The 15415-nt window shown below is 37.3% G+C and overlaps 1 pseudogene; it reads left to right on the top strand.

Moving 5' to 3' along the window:
- LOC124994258 (la-related protein 1B-like) overlaps positions 1–10296 on the top strand; it is a 31766-nt pseudogene extending 21470 nt beyond the window's left edge.
- The last annotated feature ends 5119 nt before the right edge of the window (positions 10297–15415 follow it).

Genomic DNA, 15415 nt, shown 5'->3' with positions numbered 1-15415 from the left:
AATTTAGAAGAACTGAAATAATACATACGATATTTTCTGAACACAATAGAACCAAGCTAGAAATAAATCAATAACAGAAATATAACAGGAAAATCTCCAAACACTTAATTAAATAACACATGTCTAAATAAACTATGGACAAAGAGGAAGCCTCAAGGGAATTTTTTTTAAAAGACAAGGAACTGAGTGAAAATGAAAATGTAACAATGACATACGGTAGAAATAAATAACATACTGTTGAGTGGTACATTTATAGCACTAAACACATACGGTAGCATAGAAAGTATCAAGTCAATATGCTCCCACTACAAAAAAACAGAAAGAGAGCAAAAAATAAACTCAGTGTAAGCAAGGGGGAAAATAATAAATGTAAAAGCAGAAATCAGTAAGTTGAAGACAGAAAAACAACAGAAAAAAAAATCAATGGAATAAAGAGCTTATTCTTTTTTTTTTATTGTAAACAAATGGGATACATGTTGTTTCTCTATTTGTACATGGCGTAAAGGCATACCATTTGTGTAATCATAAATTTACATAGGGTAATGTTGTTTGATTCATTCTGCCATTTTTTTCCCTTCTCCCCCACCCCTCCCACCCCTCCCCTCCCTCTATACAGTGCTTCCTTCCTCTATTCCTACCCCCTCCCTAAACCCAACTCCAACCCCAACACTAACCCCTCCCCCCCCATTATGTGTCATCATCCACTATTAGCGATATCATTCTTCCTTTGGTTTTTTGAGATTGGCTTATCTCACTTAGCATGATATTCTCCAATTTCATCCATTTGCCTGCAAATGCCATAATTTTATCATTCTTTATGGCTGAATAATATTCCATTGTATATATGTACCACAGTTTCTTTATCCATTCATCAATTGAAGGGCATCTAGGTTGGTTCCACAATCTGGCTATTGTGAACTGAGCAGCTATGAACATTGATGTGGCTGTATCTCTGTAATATGCTGATTTTAAGTCCTTTGGGTATAGGCCAAGGAGTGGGATAGCTGGGTCAAATGTTGGTTCCATTCCAAGTTTTCTAAGGAGTCTCCACACTGCTTTCCAGAGTGGCTGCACTAATTTGCAGCCCCACCAGCAATGTATGAGTGTACCTTTCTCCCCACATCCTCGCCAACACCTGTTGTTGCTTGTATTCTTGATAATCGCCATTCTAATTGGGGTGAGATGGAATCTTAGGGTGGTTTTGATTTGCATTTCTCTTATTACTAGAGATGTTGGACATTTTTCCATATGTTTGTTGATTGCTTGTAGATCTTCTTCTGTGAAGTGTCTATTCATTTCCTTAGCCCATTTGTCAATTGGATTATTTGCATTCTTGGTGTAGAGTTTTTTGAGTTCTTTATAGATTCTGGAGATTAGTGCTCTATCTGAAGTATGATTGGCAAAGATTTTCTCCCACTCTGTAGGCTCTTTCTTTGCATTGCTGATAGTTTCCTTTGCTGAGAGAAAACTTTTTAGTTTGAATCTATCCCAGTTATTAATTCTTGCTTTTATTTCTTGTGCTATGGGGGTCCTGTTGAGGAAGTCTGGTCCTAAGCCGACATGTTGAAGCTCTGGACCTACTTTTTCTTCTATAAGATGCAAGGTCTCTGGTCTGATTCCGAGATCCTTAATCCATTTTGAGTTTAGTTTCGTGCATGGTGAGAGATATGGGTTTAGTTTCATTCTGTTGCATATGGATTTCCAATTCTCCCAGCACCATTTGTTGAAGAGGCTATCTTTTCTCCATTGCATATTTTTGGCCCCTTTGTCTAGTATGAGAAAATTGTATTTATTTGGGTTTGTGTCTGTGTCCTCTATTCTGTACCATTGATCCACCTTTCTATTTTGGTACCAATACCATGCCATTTTTGTTACTATTGCTTTGTAGTAGAGTTCAAGATCTGGTATTGTGATACCCCCTGCTTCACTCTTTCTGCCAAAGATTGCTTTAGCTATTCTGGGTGTTTTATTCTTCCAGATGAATTTCATAATTTCTTGCTCTATTTCTGTAAGGTACATCATTGGGATTTTAATTGGAATTGCATTGAATCTGTATAGCACTTTTGGTAGTATGGCCATTTTGACAATATTAATTCTTCCTATCCAAGAACATGGGAGATCTTTCCATCTTCTGAGGTTTTCTTTAATTTCTTTCTTTAGTGTTCTGTAGTTCTCATTGTAGAGGTCTTTCACCTCTTTTGTGAGATTGATTCCCAAGTATTTTATTTTTTTTCGAAGCTATTGTGAATGGGGTAGTTTTCCTAATTTCTCTTTCTGAAGATTCATCACTTATGTATAAAAATGCCTTAGATTTATGTGCATTGATCTTATATCCTGCTACTTTACTGAATTCACTTATGAGATCTAAAAGTTTTCTGGTGGAATTTCCTGGTTCCTCTAAGTATACCATCATATCATCAGCAAATAGGGATAGTTTGAGTTCTTCTTTTCTATTCGTATCCCTTTAATTTCTTTGGTCTGTCTAATTGCTCTGGCTAGAGTTTCAAGGATGATATTGAATAGAAGTGGTGAAAGAGGGCATCCCTGCCTTGTTCCAGTTTTTAGAGGGAATGCTTTCAGTTTTTCACCGTTTAGAATGATATTAGCCATGGGCTTAGCGTAGATGGCCTTTACAATGTTAAGGAATGTTCCCACTATCCCTATTTTTTCTAGTGTTTTGAGCATGAAGGGGTGCTGTATTTTATCAAATGCTTTTTCTGCATCTATCGAAATAATCATGTGATTCTTGACTTTAAGTCTATTGATATGGTGAATTATATTTATTGATTTCCTGATGTTGAACCAACCTTGCATCCCTGGGATGAAATCCACTTGATCATGTTGCACTATCTTTTTAATATGTTTTTGTATGCGATTTGCTAAAATTTTGTTGAGAATTTTTGCGTCGACGTTCATTAAGGATATTGGTCTGAAATTTTCTTTCCTCGATGTGTCTCTGTCTGGTTTAGGTATCAGGGTAATATTGGCTTCATAGAATGAGTTTGGGAGGGTTCCCTCCTCTTCTATTTTATGGAATACTTTGAGAAGTATTGGAATGAGCTCTTCTTTAAAGGTTTTGTAGAACTCGGCTGAGAACCCATCTGGTCCTGGACTTTTCTTTGTTGGTAGGCTTTTGATGACTTCGTCTATTTCATTACTTGAAATTGGTCTATTTAAATTGTGTATGTCCTCCTCGTTCAGTTTAGGCAATTCATATGTCTCTAGAAACCTGTTGATGTCTTCGAAATTTTCTATTTTGTTGGAGTATAGGTTTTCAAAATAGCTTCTAATTATGTTTTGTATTTCAGTCGTGTCTGTTGTGATATTTCCTTGTTCATTCCAAATTTTAGTAATTTGGGTTTTCTCCTTCTTTCTCTTTGTTAGTGTGGCTAAAGGTTTATCAATTTTGTTTATTTTTTCGAAGAACCAACTATTTATTTTGTCAATTTTTTGTATTGTTTCTTTTGTTTCAATTTCATTGATTTCAGCTCTGAGTTTAACTATTTCCTGTCTTCTACTACTTTTGGTGTTGGTCTGTTCTTCTTTTTCTAGGGCTTTGAGCTGTAGTGTTAGGTCATTTATTTTTTGAGTTTTACTTCTTTTATTAAATGCGCTCCATGAAATAAATCTTCCTCTAAGTACTGCTTTCATAGTGTCCCAGAGATTTTGATATGATGTTTCTTTGTTCTCGTTTACCTCTAAGAATTTTTTAATTTCCTTCCTAATATCTTCTGTTATCCATTCATCATATAATAGCATATTGTTTAATCTCCAGGTGTTGGAGTAGTTTCTGTTTTTTACTCTTTCATTTATTTCTAACTTCAATCCATTATGATCTGATAGAATACAAGGTAGTGTCTCTATCTTCTTGTATTTGCTGACATTAGCTTTGTGGCATAGAATATGGTCTATTTTAGAGAAGGATTCATGTGCTGCTGAGAAGAAAGTGTATTCACTCTTGGTTGGATGGTATATTCTATAAATGTCTGTTAAGTCTAAATTATTGATTGTGTTATTGAGATCTATGGTTTCTTTGTTCAATTTTTGTTTGGAAGATCTGTCCAGTGGTGAGAGAGGCGTGTTAAAATCACCTAGTATTATTGTGTTATGGTCTATTTGGTTTCTAAAATTGAGAAGGATTTGTTTAACATACATGGATGAGCCACTGTTTGGGGCATAGATGTTTATGATTGTTATATCTTGCTGATTTATGCTTCCCTTAAGCAGTATGAAATGTCCTTCTTTATCCCTTCTGACTAACATTGGCTTGAAGTCGACATTATCTGAAATGAGGATGGATACTCCAGCTTTTTTGCTGAGTCCATGTGCATGGTATGTTTTTCCCCATCCTTTCACCTTTAGTCTATGGGTATCTCTTTCTATGAGGTGAGTCTCTTGCAGGCAACATATTGTTGGATCTTTCTTTTTAATCCAATCTGCCAGTCTATGTCTTTTGATTGATGAATTCAGGCCATTAACATTCAGGGTTATTATTGAGATATGATTTGTATTCCCGGTCATTTGGTTCATATTTAAAATTTTTGTCACATCTTGGTTCCTCCTTTATTTGACAGTTCCTTTAGGATAATTCCTCCCTTTGCTGATTTGCTTCTTTGTTTTTTATCTCTTCCTCATGAAATATTTTGCTGAGAATGTTCTGTAATGCTGGCTTTCTTTTTGTAAATTCTTTTAGCTTTTGTTTATCATGGAATGATTTTATTTCATCGTCAAATTTGAAGGTAAGTTTTGCTGGGTATAAGATTCTTGGTTGGCATCCATTTTCTTTCAGAGCTTGAAAAATGTTGTTCCAGGCCCTTCTAGCTTTTAGGGTCTGGATTGAAAAATCTGCTGATATCCATATTGGTTTCTCCCTGAATGTAATTTGGTTCTTTTCTCTCACAGCCTTTAAAATTCTGTCTTTATTTTGTATGTTCGGTATTTTCATAATAATGTGCCTTGGTTTGGGTCTGTTGTAATTTTGTGTATTTGGAGTCCTATAAGCCTCTTGGACTTGATTTTCCATTTCATTCTTCAGATTTGGGAAATTTTCTGATATTATTTCTTCAAATAGATTGTTCATTCCTTTGGTTTGTTTCTCTAAGCCTTCCTCAATCCCAATAATTCTCAAATTTGGCCTTTTCATGATATCCCATAGTTCTTGTAGATTCTGTTCATGATTTCTTACCATCTTCTCTGTTTGTTCAACTTTGTTTTCAAGGTTAAATATTTTGTCTTCAATATCTGAAGTTCTGTCTTCCAGCTGTTCTATCCTATTGGTTATGCTTTCTATGGAGTTCTTAATTTGGTTTATTGTTTCCTCCATTTCAAGGATTTCTGTTTGGTTTTTTTTCAATATCTCTAACTCTTTATTGAAATGATCCTTTGCTTCCTGAATTTGCTCTGTTACTGTTGATTGGTGCGATCATTTAATGCCTGCATTTGCTCTTTCATCTCATCATTTGCTTCCCTCATCATTTTAATTATGTACATTCTGAACTCCCTTTCTGCCATGCTGTCGTTGGATTTTATTAATGTAACATCTAGATTTTTTGGGGCATTTTCTTCCCTTGTTTTCTCATATTGTTCAGGAATCAGTGGGTCATTAAGATATTGCAGATTTCCTCTATCGACTTATAATGTCCCTGAAGATTGCTAGTATATCCCCTCTTATTCTTCAGTAGCCTGAAGTCTTGGAGGAAGTTGATAATGCGGAGCTCCACGAAGAAGCTGCCTCTCTAGGGATAGTGACCCTCAGGTGGTGTATATTCCCTGCTAGTGGGCAGAGGTGCCTCCACTTGTTGACCAATGGTCATCCAATGGGGAACTAGGCCGTGGGCTGAGGCAAGTCCTGTTTGTGCCTGTGTCTCTGGTTTTACCGTCCTTGTGGGAAAACCTCACCCGGCAGGGAAGTCTCACCCAGTGGGGAGGTCTCGCTGGTCAGTTGCCCTCCTAGAGGTTCCCCTCAATCTACAACTACCGCCTGGGCTGGGCTGTCTTCTTCTGCAACGTTCCCAGGGGCCCGGACCTACGTCCTGGGCCTGGGAGCCTCACCCTTCGCAGGCGAGTCTCCTTAGGCTGCCTCTCCCAGAGAATCTGCCCGCAGTCCTGGAAACTTCGCTCCGCCCCTAGGTGTGTCTCTGTGCGGCTCTTCCAGCAAGAAGCCACCTAGCTCCTGGGACCCTGCTCTGCACCTAATTGCCTGGCTATGCGGCCCCTCCTCTGAGCCGCCACCTGGAGCCCCGTACAATAGCTCCGATACCCAGAGACCCGCCACACACCTCCTCCTCCGGACAGCGGCCCGGTTTCCGACGCAGTCACTAGGAGTCCAAGCAACTCACTTCGTGTCTCCTCCTCCCACCAACCGCCCGTAGCCCTAGGCAGTCACTCCGAGTCCAAGTGACCTGCCCTGTTCCTCCTCCTCCTCCTCGGGGTAGCCCCCCCGGGTGTTCAGGAGCGGTGGCTCTGAGACCAAGTGACCCACCACACTCCTCCTCCAGGCAGGCCACCGGTGTTCAGGAGCAGTCGCTTTTAGTCTAATCAACTCACCACTCGCCTCCTCCTCTGGCAACCGCCTGTGGCTCTGATGCAGTCACTCCTAGACCAAGCAACCCACTGCGCTCCTCCTCCAAGCAGGCCACCGGTGTTCTGGAGCAGTCGTTCTGAGTTCAAACAGAAGAGCTTATTCTTTAAAAAAAAAAAAAAAAAAGAGCTTATTCTATGAAAAAATTTAACTTAGACAAAAAAACCCACTCAATCAAAAACACAAACTGCCACAACTCACCCAATATGAAATAGGTCACTTTAATCCTTATTCTTCTCACTATTAAGAAGATTGAATTAATAATTTTGAAACTCTCCCCAAAAAGTCACTGCCAAGTTCATATAGTTTCATTATAGAATTTTATGAAACATGGAGAGAAGAAGCAACTGGAAAAAAATAAAAACTCTCCAGAAATAGAAAAAGGTCCCTCCTTTCAATTTATTTCATGAAACCAGTATTGCCCTGATACCAAAACAAGAAAAGATAGTTTAAAGAAGGAAAAAGAAAACTAAACATGAATATATTTCACTAGTATAGATGCCAAAATCCTTTAAAAAAATAGAAGTAAGCAACATATAAAAAGATTGTTTACCATGTATAAATGGAGTTTATTTGAGGCTAGTTCCAGGGCTGAGAAACACCAATGTAATCCACAATATTAGCAGACTAAAGAAGGAAAGAAACCACAACAACCAATTCAAAAGAGCATTTAACAAAATTTAACACCAATTCATGATAAAAGAAAAAAAAGAACCTCCCAGAAAAAAATAGGATTAGAAGATAATTTCCTAAACTTAAAAAAGTTTATATAAAACCTACAGCTAACATAAAACCTAATGGTGAAAGACTGAATTCTTTAGATCAGGAACAAGGCTTGAATATCAAGTGCTTTTAGCATTCCCATTCAACAAAGTGCTGGAAGTACTAGTTAGTGCAATAAAATAAGAAAAAGAAATAAAAGGTATGCAGATTAGAAAGAAAGAAATAATGTAGAAGAGTACAGTTACTCTGTAAGACAGTTTGGCAATTTCTTAAAAAACAAAATATGCGACTACTGTATAATCCAGCAACTGGGTATTTATCCCAGAGAAATGGTGTTCATAAAAACACCTATGCACAAATGGTTATGGAAGCTTTGTTAGTAATAACTAAAAACTAGAAACAACCCAGGCCTTCAACCAATGATTGATTAAAGAAACTATGGTGCATTCATACCATGGAGTACTACTTAACAACAAGAAGTAATGAACCATTAACACAGGTAACAACCACATAGATAATTCTTCAGAGAATTAAACTGATGCCAACACCAAAAGATTTTATGTACTGTGTGATGACAAACAAAATTAGATAAATGCCAAACATATTAATTAGGAGTTGGGGTAGGAGGGATGTGGGTCTACAAAATGCAACAAGAGGGATTCCTATGGAGATGACCTGTTACTGAAGATGGATGTCAATATCAAAAGATTTTACCATTGGGATAGATGAGATAAAATGTATGTGGGATTCTCTATAGCATTTCTCACAATTACATATGAATCTACAATTATGCCAAAATAAAATTTTAATTAAAACAATTTTTAAATGTATCATAATATGCTTTTATTTGTGGATGATTAAATATGTCTGCATACAAATACATATAATCAGTGATATGTATGTATGCTCATCAAATAAGGACAGGAATTGTCATTGGGTGTGATATTTTGAGGAATTTAGCTATTTATTTGCTTTTCAAAATGCTAAAATTATGCAAATAATGTGCACGATATGTAAACATTCTTGTAAAATAATAGAAGTAAAAATTAAAAACAAGTATTCTGCCAAATAAACTCTCCTCCCTAAAGATAATAATTGTCAGCATTTTGGTTTGTATTCATCCAGATACAACTCTGTAGTTGCACACAGTTATGTATTAGGTATATCTGAATAAAAATCTTAAGATTATTTACAATAAATGGAACTACAACTGTCATTCTGTAAGTCCCATTTTTCAAAAATATTGTAGAACATTTGGCACAATGAATACAACTTACCATTTAAGTCTAGGAAATTTGTTCCATAGTTCATGAGGTGATATGAAAAAGATCAACACAGCTCTGACCACTGGAAACTATGGCAGCCAACATACCCTTATTGTTGGGGCTACTTGCTAAATACCAGCCTCTTCCCCTTCTCTCTGAGAAGTCATGAAGAGCCTGGACTCTGTCTTTAGGAAGCTACACTTACGTATCTATCTCAAGCAAATAAATTAATTTTTCACGTTTTATTATTTTTTCAGTGGGGTGTCTTTGTGTGTTTGTGTGTAGACAAGCCTGTGTCTTTGGGTCTTCTTCAGTTCTTGTACATATCAGTAGTTATTTTAGTATTTGTTTGTGTTTTCTGTTCTATTTCCAAATTTATGCGTGTAACAATGCCTGCCTGAATTCATACTCTCAGCCTATGAAATCTGATTTGTTGCATTCCTCCCAAAATAATATATGCAAATCTTCATTTCATTTTGTTCCAAAATCTTGTAATGAAGATCTTCCATCTCTCCCAATTTTTAAGGGAATCCCTTGCAGCTCAAGAGGTATTTCTCTACCTCTGCATTCAAGGAGAAACAGAGAAGGGGAAAGCCGTTGTCAAACATACAGGAGGGACTGGCATGCAGCCCGGTGAGGGGGCAGCTGAGCTCAGTTCCCCCCAAAATTATAAAAGAAGGAAATCTCAAGATGAGGAAACCCAATAAGGCCAGTGATTTCAGTGATACGGCAAACTGGCCAACACCAACAGAGTTAGTGAGCCCTGGATATCAGTGTCATCAGCCAAGGAAATAAGAAGCCACAAATTAGAAAAGAAAAAGAAGAGAAGGTTGAAAAGAGGAGTAACAGTGAGAGCAAAGAAAACTGGGACACAAAATTAGATGGTCCTATTAAAAATGTCAGTGAGGATGAGGCCCAGTCCAGCAGTCACGGAAAGAGAGCTAATAAACACAAGTGGGTACCACTGCACTCAGATGATGTAAGACCAGAGTCAGGCGGGACCTGGATCCCGGAACAGCTCTCGATGTCAACCTGAAGCAAATAAGTCATCCCATAATAACAGGAGAAACGACACACTAAGTTGGAGGTGAGACAGAAAAAAAGAGATTATCAGGATGAAGTGTCCAGTGTGAAGAGTGAGGGCCATAATATCTGAGTTTCCTTCAGAGATTGAGGAAAAGGACAAGGACAGGGAAGAGGACGAGGCAGAGGAAAGCCTTGAATGAACTTTGATTATTCGTCTGGTTCCTGAGAACATGGTGAAAGGACAGATCAGCCATTTCAAACTGAAATTAACACCAGTATGGCGTATTACTATGACGACGGTACAGGTGTACAGGTGTATCCTGTGGAAGAAGCATTGCTTAAAGAGTATATTAAGCATCAGGTTGCATATTACTTCAGTATAGAAAACTTGGAACATGACTTCTTTCTTCGAAGGAAGCTGGATGAGCAAGGTTTCTTGCCTATTTCCCTGATTGCTGGATTTCACTGAGTTCAGCTCTCACCTTGAACCTCAATCTCATTTTAGAGGCTCTGAAGGACAGCACAGAAGTAGAAGTTGTGGATGATAAAATGAGGAAAAAGATAGAACCAGGAAACTGGCCAATCCCAGGCCCTCCTCCCGGAAGTGTGCCACCGACAGACTTCTCCCCGCTGATGGATTGTCCAAAATTCATGCCAGGACAAGACTTTTGCTCACATACAGGTAACAACTTGTCCTCTTGAAACAACAGGATAAGAGTGGGCTCTTTGATTCATTTTACCTGTCTCTTCTTAATCAATTTAGCTTTAATAGGAAAATTAAACTACATGACTTTTTATCCTCCAAATTCTACTTTGCATTGTCTCCCACATGATTATTTAAATAGGGATCTAAGAATTATGGGTGAAGCTCTCTCATGTTCTTGTTCTTAATTTATCTGTGTATTTTGTCACGTGTGGAGTTTTTACCAATCTTCTTTCAATTTTGCTGAATGACTGTGGACACATTGTACCAATTTTTCCTTGTAGGATTGAGATAGTCTAAAAGTGGAATACACAAGGAGCGGGTAGCCTTCCTTTAATTGTTAAACGTGCATTTTAGCCTTGTCTTGTAAAGACAGGTGACCCACATTCAAAAGCAGAATCGAGTTCTCTTTATTCTGGTGGTGTTTAGAATTTCCGAAACCTGCTTTAGTGTTAAGGATTTTTCCTGGATCATTTTTAAGACATTCCCTCTGGGAAAAAAATATGCTTAAACTTTTCGGACAGGGTGATGATCTACTGATGCCCTGGATGTCATCTGATGGGAATGTGTAATGTAACAGGTGACTCACGGAAATGCATTATAAATACTGGAACAAACCATGCTGCAGAGATGGAAGCCACCAGACTGCCTTCTGTGTGAGAGTGTCCACTGCTGGCCCCTGGGCAGTGGAGATGACCACCTCCGCATGCCTACTTTATTTGTGGGGGAAGCTAATTATTATCATTGTGGAAATACTGCAGGTTCTGTCTTCTGCCTTTTGTTTCCATACATGGGTACTTGTGTCCAGGTCAATAAAGCAGAGAAAGAGAGGACTGCATGGCATTTCCCAGCTTGCCAGGTCCTTGGCTCTTGATCTGCCCTTTGCCATGGTGAACATTGTGTAACTCACGTGTTACAATGTATCACATGGACTGTAAGATTCATTAATGTGGACATTTAAGGGGTAAGAAGTTGAAGAAATAAACAAAGGTTTTTTTTTTTCCATTATTCTTCGAAATGTATTTTTGATACATCAGTATAAGTCCTGCCCATCAGAAAAGCATTAATGATGGACAGTTTCACAGAGATTTTTATCTCATTTCCTTGTCAGCCCTGTGTTTCTACTCCCAGCAAGCAACTTGGGCAGGTGTTTTAAAAATTGAAGAAATGTGACATTGTTTGCTTGTTTTTAAAGATATAATGGCTGATTGTAAAAGTTAGATTTATTTATTGGGTAAACTTGGGTCCAAGATGACATTTTTAACCAGGTTATGAACAATCATTGGTAAGTTGGATAATGTAGAAAATACTTTTTCCACAGGATAGTTAATTTAGGTCAGTCAAGTTGGTGATGCCTGTCCATTTATGCATTATTAATAAAATTACAAGAATAAAACCATAAAAAACATATATGAGGAAAGTACATTAATATGTACTCTAGGGTCACTTTAAAAATAATCTGATGCCAAAAATAAAGATGCCACTATATGTTCCAAAATAAAAAATAAATAAATAAATCCATTATCCTAGAATAATACAGAAAATGTCACACTATTTGCTCATAGTATTCTGATTTGACAAATCTCAAAAGTCAAAAATTACAGAACTGGGAGAAACACTGAGGTCAACTTATATGAGGCTCTTATTTTACAAATAAAGAAATTAAATCCCTTAGAATTTGAATGATTTTCCAAAGCTACAATCTTTTGTCTACAGAACCAGAATGGATACCCCTAAACCACTGTGCTTTCATTAAAACTGGTCAGTTTTCTTCAGTCTTGCATCATTTAAATATTTGGTAGCACTGCCAAAGTAGTCTACTTGTGTATGGTGAGTTATCTGATTAGCTATTATTCTAAATACAAAAGGCACTGATTTGTATAACAGTCCATCTTCCCAAATTAGTGACAAAACTTTCCATCTATTTTGCTGTTGTAAGTGGAAAACAATTTCTTTTAAAATAGATTGCCTTCAAAATAAAAACTTAAAGCAATAAGAATAAAGTGAATTTTACAATGTAGGCCACACTATTTTAAAGCTAGAAAGAATTTCAGTGTTCACACAACAGAGAAGACAAATGAGGCTGCAACCTAACCATGTCGTCCTGAGACTCAGCTCCAGTACTAAGGAACTGGGTGACCTTAAGTGTGCCATGTAGCTACACAGGATTTGGTCTCTTGGGATTTAGTTCTGATTTCTTCCAAGATTAAGAAAATGCCTTTTAGATTAGAGACACATGTGTTATATTTTCAGCCCAACTAGATAAGATTGGAAGGATGTGGCTATCTTTCTAATCAAGGAAACAAACAAGATTATATAACAAGATGTATAAAACTTAGTACTCAAATTCTTTCTACCACCACCCCACTCCCAGAAGTCAGTGGAATGTCCTCAAATAATCACCTCACCTCAATGCGGCCTAAGCTGGCCTCAGAACATTAGGTCCCACAGCCAATTTCTGTTGAGGAGACACATCCATACAACTGGTATTTTTCCAAACAGGGATTAAAATTTTTCATGGAGAACTGCTGCATATACTGCTCAGATTTCCCTGAATTGCCAAATGGAAGTGAGTCCAATTTAGTATTTAAGTATCATTTCAACTTTATACCAAATACATTCAATTTTTCATTTCACGTTGTTTTCTAGTCATGCACTCACTGAATATTAGACATAATTTCTTTCACTTAAATTTAAAATTTAAATTTAAAATATTCCATTTGATGTTTTTTCTCCTTTCATTTTCCATGATGTGAAATTTGCATGACTGATGTTGCTTTCAAACTAATTACCCATATATAACTATTGCAATGACACAAGGTACCATTACAAGAGCCAAAGTTGCAGCTGGTTTCCTCCTCTCCTTTTAATTCAAGAAAAATAACTGACTAACACCAATGGTATAAGGCTTCTGCCAAGGCCTCTATGACACAACTATGAAGTACATGCAAATCAAGTATGCATTATAATTTTGTGAAATAAGTTGTTAAATACTACTAGTTAAATTCATTTTATTATCCACCTATGTATCAGTGCTTCTATGAGATTATATAATGCTTTAGTCAGTAATCATTCATGCCCAATAGTTCAAGACTTGAAAACACTTTCAATAAGCCCATGTGAAAACTTAAGGATGAGATGTCAGTTATTTTTAAAACACCATATATTGAAAAGTAGCTATTAAAAAACTATATTAAAATAGTGCATGCTACAGGTAATACTCATACCATAAAATTTTTAAATTTTCAAGCTATCTATATGAATTATCTTGCTTGAGCCACAAAACAAACTGATGTGTAGGTAATGGTGATGTTTATACATATGTTCCACACGAGGTAATATGTGACCATTGTCCAGAGCACAGTGTCTGGCCCAAAGCAAGATCGCAATAAACAGCATCTCTGTCCAAAATTTGCTGGTTCATGGCAGAATTGGGCCTGGAAGTCAAATAGTCTGGTTCCCATTTTCCATACTATATTACTGTGATTCTACCAAAAAGTTAAACTTAGATGATGATGGATCAACCAGCCGTAGTCTCCCACCTGTGGGAGAAATACTAGGTGGCAGTCAGTTTGCAGAACATCTTCTGGGGCTTTATGTAGAGAAAAGAAACAACTTCTGTTCTCTATTGGTGGCTGCTTAGTTTCAAGCCTTGGATAGTAATTAGTAGCAGCAAATGAGTGCCTCACAACAAACAGCAGGCTCCCTGTGAATGCGTTTAGTTTTCCAGTATGGAAATTTTTAGCCATACATGAAAGCCAAAGTGGATAGTATTAAGAACTTGCATGTTCCATCACCCAGCTTTAATAATTGCCAACATTTTTTTTTATTATTGTACACAAATGGGATACATATTGTTTCTCTGTTTGTACATGGCGTAAAGGCATACCATTTGTGTAATCATAAATTTACATAGGGTAATGTTTGATTCATTCTGTTACTTTTTTCCCTTCCCCCCCACCCCTCCCACCCCTCTTTGCCAACATTTTGATCATCTTTTTTTTTCAGACATGATGCTTATGGTGTCTCAAGACCTCTGGCTGAATGGTTTCCATGAGGTCAGGGAACTGGGCTACCCGAGGAAAAGCTGGAAAGGGAGGAACTGGGACTTTTACACTTCCTATTTCCTGCCCTCACCTCCAGCTCAGAGGATAAATTTACCTCAGGTTCCAAGAATGAGAGAACACAGAAAATAGGTGACCTAATTTCTCTTCTAATTATGATTTCAGTTATTGATTTCCTGGCCCCAAATATAATAAAACTGGAAAGTGTCTTCCTTTCAAATAAAAATAATTGACTTGAGAGCTCTGTCATTTCTGAATTCTCTACCAGTCTCTTTGTGCATGACTTTTAATACTTCTAGTATTCTGCCTTAAATTATAGTGATTTCTAAATGTGCCTTTATCTTCCTGGGGAGTTTAATGAAGATTTTGCATGTAAAATTCCCTTTAGCACTTTTACTGGTCCTTAAAATGCTTTGGGAAAAAGGAAAATCAGGCTGCCTCAACTTTAAAGTAAGTTACAGAGGTTAAGTCACTGGTTGTTTTACAGAGAAAATCAGTGTGCACTTAAGTATTTGAATTATCAACTTCTAGATCATTTGTACAGTCAGCTAATAAACTCTTATTGAATACATAATATTACTAGATCTAACATTAGGGATATAAAGATGAAAATACCCTGGTCTACCCTCAAGGAACTTGTGCTTTAGTAAAACAAACGTTTAAAGTAAAGGCAAACAACTACTACTGGTATTATAATTAAAATACATACTGATTTTAAAAGGAACCCAGAGGTTAGATTAGGCTATTCTACTACAGAAGAGAAGGTGCCTCAACAATTAAACCTTGAAAAATGATTGGACCATTAGCCCATTAACACCAGGAACCAGGGCTCCCACCTCTGCTCCTGCTGTTTGCTCCATCTGCTTTCACAGTAGGAAGCTGTCCTCAGATAGGGAGTGCAGTTACAGACTGTCCTCAAAGCCCACACCTGCTCACATTCACAGGAAAGTGGCCTTTCCTGTTTTCTTAGGCCACTCCACACAGAAAGGTACATTGACCATTTCTATAATCTCTCATTCAGAGGCAGGACTGTTGCTGAGACCATTTATGACAA

Source organism: Sciurus carolinensis, chromosome 10 (assembly GCF_902686445.1).
Source record: "Sciurus carolinensis chromosome 10, mSciCar1.2, whole genome shotgun sequence".
In the NCBI taxonomy this organism is placed as follows: domain Eukaryota; kingdom Metazoa; phylum Chordata; class Mammalia; order Rodentia; family Sciuridae; genus Sciurus; species Sciurus carolinensis.
Note: the sequence above shows the minus strand (reverse complement) of the source record. Positions and strands in the feature narration are given on the sequence as shown.